The sequence below is a fragment of the Canis lupus genome, chromosome 8 (assembly GCF_011100685.1).
Source record: "Canis lupus familiaris isolate Mischka breed German Shepherd chromosome 8, alternate assembly UU_Cfam_GSD_1.0, whole genome shotgun sequence".
In the NCBI taxonomy this organism is placed as follows: Eukaryota; Metazoa; Chordata; class Mammalia; order Carnivora; family Canidae; genus Canis; species Canis lupus.
This window is the reverse complement of record NC_049229.1, coordinates 39753743-39761546: the sequence shown is the minus strand read 5'-3', so window position 1 is coordinate 39761546 and position 7804 is coordinate 39753743.

The following is a 7804-nucleotide window of genomic DNA, read 5'->3' as shown; positions in this document are numbered from 1 at the left end:
CCCAAATTTCTTGCTCAACAGCCCAGAGTCTACTTCCAGGACACATATTAACCCCTTCTCTGGGTCTGCTCTTCTAAGGACAGACCTGCACACAAGCAAATAATCTCCAAACCCAAGGGGTGGGAGACCCACATGTGCACAGGTTCCTCACAATGCAGAGCAGAGCCAGGGTGGGAAGAGAATGGGGCTGGGTGGTATAGGGCCTGGGCATGCACTCCCTGGGCTGCCATGTCCCTGTGCAGAATCCTAAGAAGTCCGAGAATTTTCTATTTGAACCTGACTTTCTAGGTCATTATATGAAAGTATATGTGTCACGTAGTTATTATTCTATTAAGCAGTTCACTGGCTTGATGTGTAGCTCCTAAAGTTGTAGACACAGGCTGTGTGGGCCTTCATTCTTCTCTCGCTCCTACAAATGTGAGGGCAGGGCTTGGGCCTCACCTGTACCCCTCTCTTCTACATGCCATTTCTAGGGAGCACAGTGTTTTCAGTTTGCCCTTCTCCCTCTTACATCTAAGAAGTAGGTCAGCTCATCCTTGATCTCCAAACTGTATTCCCATAGGTGAAAATACTTAAGCTAAGCCATTAACCCTCAAGTTAACTGAACTGGGCAAGAGGAACATCACTTTCTTCGGGAGGAGTAAACAATTCAGTTGTGTCCTGCATGAGTTCGAAAGTAATGAAAATTCCTGCCGCTCTTGGAGTGGTCACTGTTGATCTAGAAGCAAAGAAGGGAGGTCAGTCTCTCCTTCCTGAAGCTGGGAAGCAGCGCTGCCTTTTTTTTTTTTTTTTTTTTTTTTTTGGATTTCTAAAGGAAGATACATGTGGAAGGCACCTGTTGGCTGGGAGCTCAAAGCATTTCCCTTTTTCCTGTCCCTAGAGAACCAGCCCCAGAGGAAATGGGGGTAAATTGCTCAGAATAACAAGCCGGGTGAGGCTATCTAAATGGGCACTAGCCCGAGCTCCTTATGGAAGGGAAGTCTGGCCAGCTGTGCAGATTAAGGCAGGCTTGACAGAGCAGTCCGCTGTGCTGAGTATGCCGAGAGTGCGCCAGGCCAAATCTCCTGCGCACATTTCGTATAATCTGGAAGTGTCTCAAAACGCTTAAGAAGGGCACCTAGTAGGGTTATTGACATTCAGGGTGCAGAGGGATAACAGAAGGGAACTGGGCTCGGGAGGAAGGAGCAGTCAGCAGGAAGGTGAGCCCCGCATCAGGCCGAGCTCGGCCGGTGGCCTCAGGATGGCAGTAAAGATCAAGCCTAAGGAAGGCTGGCTCCTGACTTCAGCCCCGCAGCTGGAACAGTTGCTCCACAGGGAATGGAGCCCCTGGCCAACTCCAACAGTGGGCACCTCCTTAAACTCCATGCCCTAAGCAGCCTGCTGGCCTGCCCTTACCAAGCCCAGCAGGTGTTTCTGGGGCCCTCTGCTGACCACACACCCCAGATGTGCGCTGTCCCGTGAGAGGAAAAGGAAAGCCCGCGGCAGGAGAGCGGGCCTCTGATGGCCAGCGGCTCCCGGGCCAACAGGCCTGGCTGCTTTCCCCTGGGAAAAGTGGGGAGGGGCATCCCGCCACAGCCTTCTATGGATTCAAGCCTGCTTTCCCAAACTGACCTCTTCCCTGCCCTCAGCTGTCTGCCCGGTACTTCCACTGGTCTTCTCTCCCCTGGCGATTTGATCCTGGCCCCAGAAACTGCCAGCAGGTACCTCAAGTAGAGGTTTCCAGAGGACTATCTGGACCTTCCAACCCAAAGTGTTGACTTCCGGTTGCTGGGCGTGGTGGGGTCTCATCAGAGATACACTCCTGGGATATGTAGGCGGCCTTTGGCATCTCCCAGGGAGTTGGTATGGTCAAAGAATCTATGGATAGGAAAGAGTGGCTTCAACTAAAATATGAAGAAGCCTGAGCTGTAGGGCTCCACAGAGTGGATAGCAGGCTCCCACAGACCTCTGTGCGGACATACTCCCAGAAGACAGACCCAGTAAGACTCGAGTGTCTTCAGGCTATGAAGGAAGTGTCATTCTACAAGGTGGAGAATTTCACCCCTATCGCTACCTTCTCAGCCATGTTTACTGAGAAAATCTTTCCTTTGTTCTGGTTGTCCTCAAAAGGTGCCAGTATCTCTCTCTGCTCATAGGAAGAAGCCACTTCTGAGCATATCCTTCCCCAAGAGACTCAGGGTATGGGTCATAAGCATCCGAGAGCTGCTAGGTCAGTCACCCTTGCTGTTGCCAGGAGAACATGGGACTTCTACTGCTTATGGGACAATTGGTGTGGTTGACAGCAAAGCAGAAATAAAATTAACAGGATACCCCTAACCATGCACCTTCTCCTATTCTTGTTGGTAGTCAGAGTTTTCAGAGTTCATTCTTCTACTTTCACCTTCACCAAATGCCATTTAAAATTCTACTTTGACCTCTCAAATAAAACCCAACTGGCCTGCTCTAAAAACTCACTTCCAGAGGTGCCTGGGTGGCTCAGTCAGTTGAGTGTCTGCCTTCGGCTCAGATTATAATCCCAGGGTCCTGGGATTGAGCCCATGTAGCCTCGCTCACTGCTTCTCCCCCACCCCCCCACCCCCACTCATGCTCTCTCACTCTCTGTCTCTCTGTTTCAAATGAATAGGTAAAATCTTTAAAAACAAAAAAATCATCTTCCAAATAATGGAAAAGAGAATAGGTGAAGATAATTATGTGTAACCACAGAAAAACCTTTATAACAAAGGCATTATCAATAATCATATTTAATGCATACATGTTATTTCCATAGCAAGAGTGTGATGTGAGGGCAAAAACTATGACTCTGTATGTCCAATAAAGTGTTTTAAGAATACTCCGAACAGACCCTGAAACATGAGTGTGCCACCACCTAATAAAGATTTTTCTTTCTAAGTTTCAAAATCTGTGCAGCTGACATGTTCAGTGTGGCTTTTTTAAGGACTGGCAAAACTAGAGGCACTTCCCGCTCCTGTCTAGATGGTACTTCCATTTCCATTTATAGTAACAAGATAGGCATTAGAGGGCCTTGAGACCGAAAATGACTGACCGAAATGTATTGAATGTAACATCCACAGTGTTCCCTGTCTTCTGCCTGACGATGGGATTCTTCTTACCTGCATGGTCCTTAGCCCCAAAACTAGGCAGATCACTGGGATTGAGGACAGAAGGGGCAGCCCATCTCTGTAATGAGGGAAGATGGTCTGCCTCTACTTACTACTTTCCTCAGTACAGAAATTGTCTTCCCACAGTGACATCTGTCTCTATTCTCATACCACACTGGGACCTGAGAAGATATGAGTCTCTATTCTAAAATATACAGCATGTCTGATTCCTAAACTTTAACAGGAAATTTGTGAGGTGTTGTTTGTTCTCTTTTTTTATTGTACCTATCAGCCTATCTCCTGGGAAGGCATTGAGCTCCTGGAGTTCCATGTTCAATTACAGTAGGCCAGCACCATAACATGATGTTTAAACCACATGGACTCTAAGCCTTACTAGACTGACTTGATTCAGATCCTGGCTCTGCCATTTACTGGCTATGATATTTTAGGAACATCACAACCTCCCTATGCCATAGCTCTGTGGAACTCATGACAGTCTTGCCTCAGAAGGCTGTCAGAGGCTTGCATGAGCTACCATTCATACAATACTCAGCATACAGTTAGTACCATAAAACAATTTGTAAAATTAATATATAATTACAAGTCTATTCATCTTACGTGCCTCCCACGAGAAGATTAAAACCATTTCTTAGTAATGTTAGGAGGTCTCAGGCCCCATAGAAGATTTCCCAAGGATCTCGCATAAAAGAAGCTTGAAGACTTACAATGTCAGCACCACAGAGCCAAAGTCACAGAACTGAAACACCTGACATAGACCCTCATCTTAGAAAAAAACTACATAAAAATTACCCTCAAGTAAGCCCAGTTAAAATTGAATTACTCCCTGAAACTACTCTAAACAGTAATTATTTCAACAGAAGAGATTTAAATTACTTATACTTTAGAGGTGGGTTTTACAGGTATCCCTATATTGATTTGGACATGGACACAACTGGTTTTTTAAAATAATTTATTGAGATGAAATTCGCACAATTGTTTTCTAATCTTTAAACCACCTAGTTGATAAAATTGCTGGAAAGAGTATCTCAAGCTTTCAGTTGCTTGCAAAGCTATGCCCAGTCTACCCAACCTGAGCCCTCCAGGCAAGATTTCACCACCTCACTGGGTAAATGAGAATGACTGTCCTCATAATATAAATATACTAATTCCTATTGTATGAAGTGTATGCTTTCTATGTGGTTATTACTATGTTGTAATAGGCAGATTTTTACAAGACCCTTCCTTGTGTTTCAGGACTTGAATGAATCATCACAAAATGTTTCTAGAGTAGAGCCAAAGGCCTTAAGTAAGAAGGGCTTAAAGATGCCCATCAGTATTACCTGACAGCTCAGCTGCAAACTAGGTGTGCCCTTATACTAACTTGTACTAGAAGGGAATGAGAAGCTTTCAGAGGTGCCAGAAGGTTGAGTTTTAATGGAGCTGGAGTTTGTCCTTACATGGAACCAGATATATTTGTTGGACCAGCTTCCCTGGACTAGGAAACAATATGGCAACCAGAGACCACATAGCTAAGTGCAGACAGAGGGATTGGGAGGATAAAAAGTCAGAACAAATGCCCACAAACTGATTCTAGGGCCTTGAAGAATTAGCATGAGGATTACCTGGGTGGATCAGTGGTTGAGCCTTTGGCTCAGGTCTTGATCTCAGGGTACTGGGATCAAGTCCCTCATAGGGCTCCCTGCTTCTCCCTCTGCCTATATCTCTGCCTCTGTGTGTGTGTGTGTGTGTGTGTGTGTGTGTGTGTGTCATGAATAAACAAATAAAACCTTTAAAAAAAAAAGAGCACAAAATTATTTCAAGAACAGAGAAACTTAGAGCTATTACAGATCTTAGATATTTTCAAATAATTTTTTTAGAATAAGAAGCCAGACATGGGTGGCTTCTTTTTTGTGTTGTATTCTCAGACATTATTTTCTTTATATATTCCCTTGTTTCTTAATAAAAATTTTCATTAATGCTAACTCTTTCAGCTCTATTAATGGAGTTTGTCCATGTTTTCCTTGGAGTGAATAGGGATATTTTATCCCCAGAGCCTTGAACAGTAGGGAAGGAGGAATTAAAAATGAGGGAAGTAAGGAAAGACAAAACTCAGGAAGGAATCTGCTTATCACATCACCTAAGCATCTCACTCTAGGTACTTACCTGGTTCAAATCTCAGAAAACTCTCAATTCTCAGAAAAGAGTCTTATCTTTGCCTCCTATGACCCTCTCCTATTCAAAATCCATCTCATAACCAAGACCTTTTCAGTTGTCCCCCATTTGTTCAGTCTCTCTCAGTGCTCTCATACATGTTTCTTTCTTTATAAAAAAAATTTATTATTGTTTATTTATTTTAGAATGAGAGAGTGAGTGTGCGGGAGAGGGAGAAAGAATCTGAAGCAGACTCTGAGCTGAGTACAGAGCCCAAAGAGGGGTTCCATCCCACCACTGCAAGATCACAATCTGAGCCAAAAGGACACTCAACCAACTGAAGCACCCACGTGCCCCCATACATCTTTCTTCCTTCTTGTATCCTCAAATGTTTTTTAAAGCTGCAGTTTGCCTCTAAATTTGTGTTTTCTCTATGTTGTTTTTATAAGCATTCTGTGCCACATACATAATTTCTACACTGTCCTATTAGATTTGAAGGTGAACAGCTTCTATCTCCTTTGTAAGTCCCTGCCACATCATTTATATTAAAAAGTTCTTCAAAAGTGAAGTATCTTATTGTGCTTTTTAAAAATGCATCACTCTAAGAAAACCCAAACAGTGCATAAAAGAAGAAAATTCATAATTCCATCCCAAAGAGATACTAACCTTCAATGTTTCAGAATGTATCTCCTTGGTCTTTGCATATATAAAAATTGACAGAAAAGGTGTCTTTCTTCATATTCTGTTTTATGGCTTTCTCCTTTTATTTTTATGCTGCTACACAGACCTGTTTCAATCTTCAGAAAAGCCATATAATATTCCAAGGCACAGATGTTTCATAATATTATTGGACTACCAATAGATATTTCAATTGCTCCAAATGGACTTTTAAGTTGTACGAAAGCTGTCAAGAATGACTCCCTTGTTACAAGCTTAAATTTCTGGATAGATGGTTTTAACGACAATTAAGATAGAGAATACCAGAGAAGTAGCAGGTTTGGGGTAGATAAATTGCTTCTTTTTGCTGATTATTTTCTCTTTAAATATTATAACCATTAAAATCAGAAACCAACATGAACACATTACCATGATCTAATTCTCATACTCCATTCAAGTTTCACTAATTGTCCCAATATCATCCTTTATAACAAAAGGACTTAATCCAGGATCATGCCTAGCATTTAGTTATTGTGTCTCTTCAACTTGCTTCAATCCGAATTTTTTCCCAAGTGTTCCTGGTCTTTTACAGACTGGAGACTTTTAAAGATTATAGGCTGATTGTTTTCTAGCAAGTTACTTATTTTGTGTGTGCTTGATGTGTCCTCATGATTAGATTTAGATTGTGCATTTTCGTCAGAGGTATCACAAAAGAGATGCTCTATGCTCCTGATTGCATTCTATAAAGAGGGACTTAATGCCCATTTGTCCCATTACTTGTAATGGGTGGTAATCTTGATCACTTGATTAGGTGATGTGTGCAAGACTTCTCTACTGTAAAGTTACCCTATTTTCTTTCTTAATCATCAAATATTTGTTCGGAGATAGTTTGAAGTGATGTAAATATCCATTCATCATTTAACTTTTACCCACCATGCATCTCTTGATGGTTCTTGACTGGATTATTTTTATTATTTGGGTTGCCAAAGTGATTTTCTAATTCCATCATTATTTTACATTCATTAGTAGACATTCCATGGTAAAGGAGAGCTTTTTGCTCTCTCCATTTATTATTCATTTACCTATTTCAGCATAGATTCATAGATTCATTCCCATTTTATTAAATAGGTTATGGTCTATAATTATTATTACTTATCTTGATCCTCAAATTATCCCAGATTTGGCAAGTAGGAGCCCCATAAAACTGGCTTCATATTCTTTTGATGTGTCTCCATTATTCTTCTAGCACTGCTTAATTTCTGACACAAAAATATATTCCAGATTTATATTGTACTTTCTCTGTCCTAGTCCCTAAAGTAATAGGGACTAGTAATTAGTAATTTCTCCAAAATAGTAATTAGTAATTTCTCCAAAGAGCCCAGGTTTCTTTTAGTGGAAAATGTTATTTAGAAGCCAAGATCTGGCTACTAGGTGTGCTCACTGCTATCGGAATGTTACTCCTCCCAGAACCTCTCAGAGGATAGAAGCTAGAGATTTATATTTCTATATCGATTGAAATATGTGAAAACTGTAAGTTTATGTGTTTAACTTCCATTCTATTCTAACAAAACAACATTCATTCATTCTAGTTACCTCCCTCTCCATATCATAATTTCTTTCTCTGACAGGAGACACCTGTCTTTCAGTATTCTCAATATGTTTATTTATTTTATTAAAGCTCCATGTGTAACCAACCTTCTGTTGCTACCATCACACCCCTGCACAGATGCCCTCATCACCTCGCCTACTCAGGCCCACCTACCCCTCTACACTGGCATAGAGCCCCTCCTCTCTCAACTCAGACCCTGACAATCCTGTTGGGCCATCACCACCCCAATTCACTAATGCTGCCTTACCCTGTTTGCACTCCTATATCTGTGACAGATCACTGAAATTCC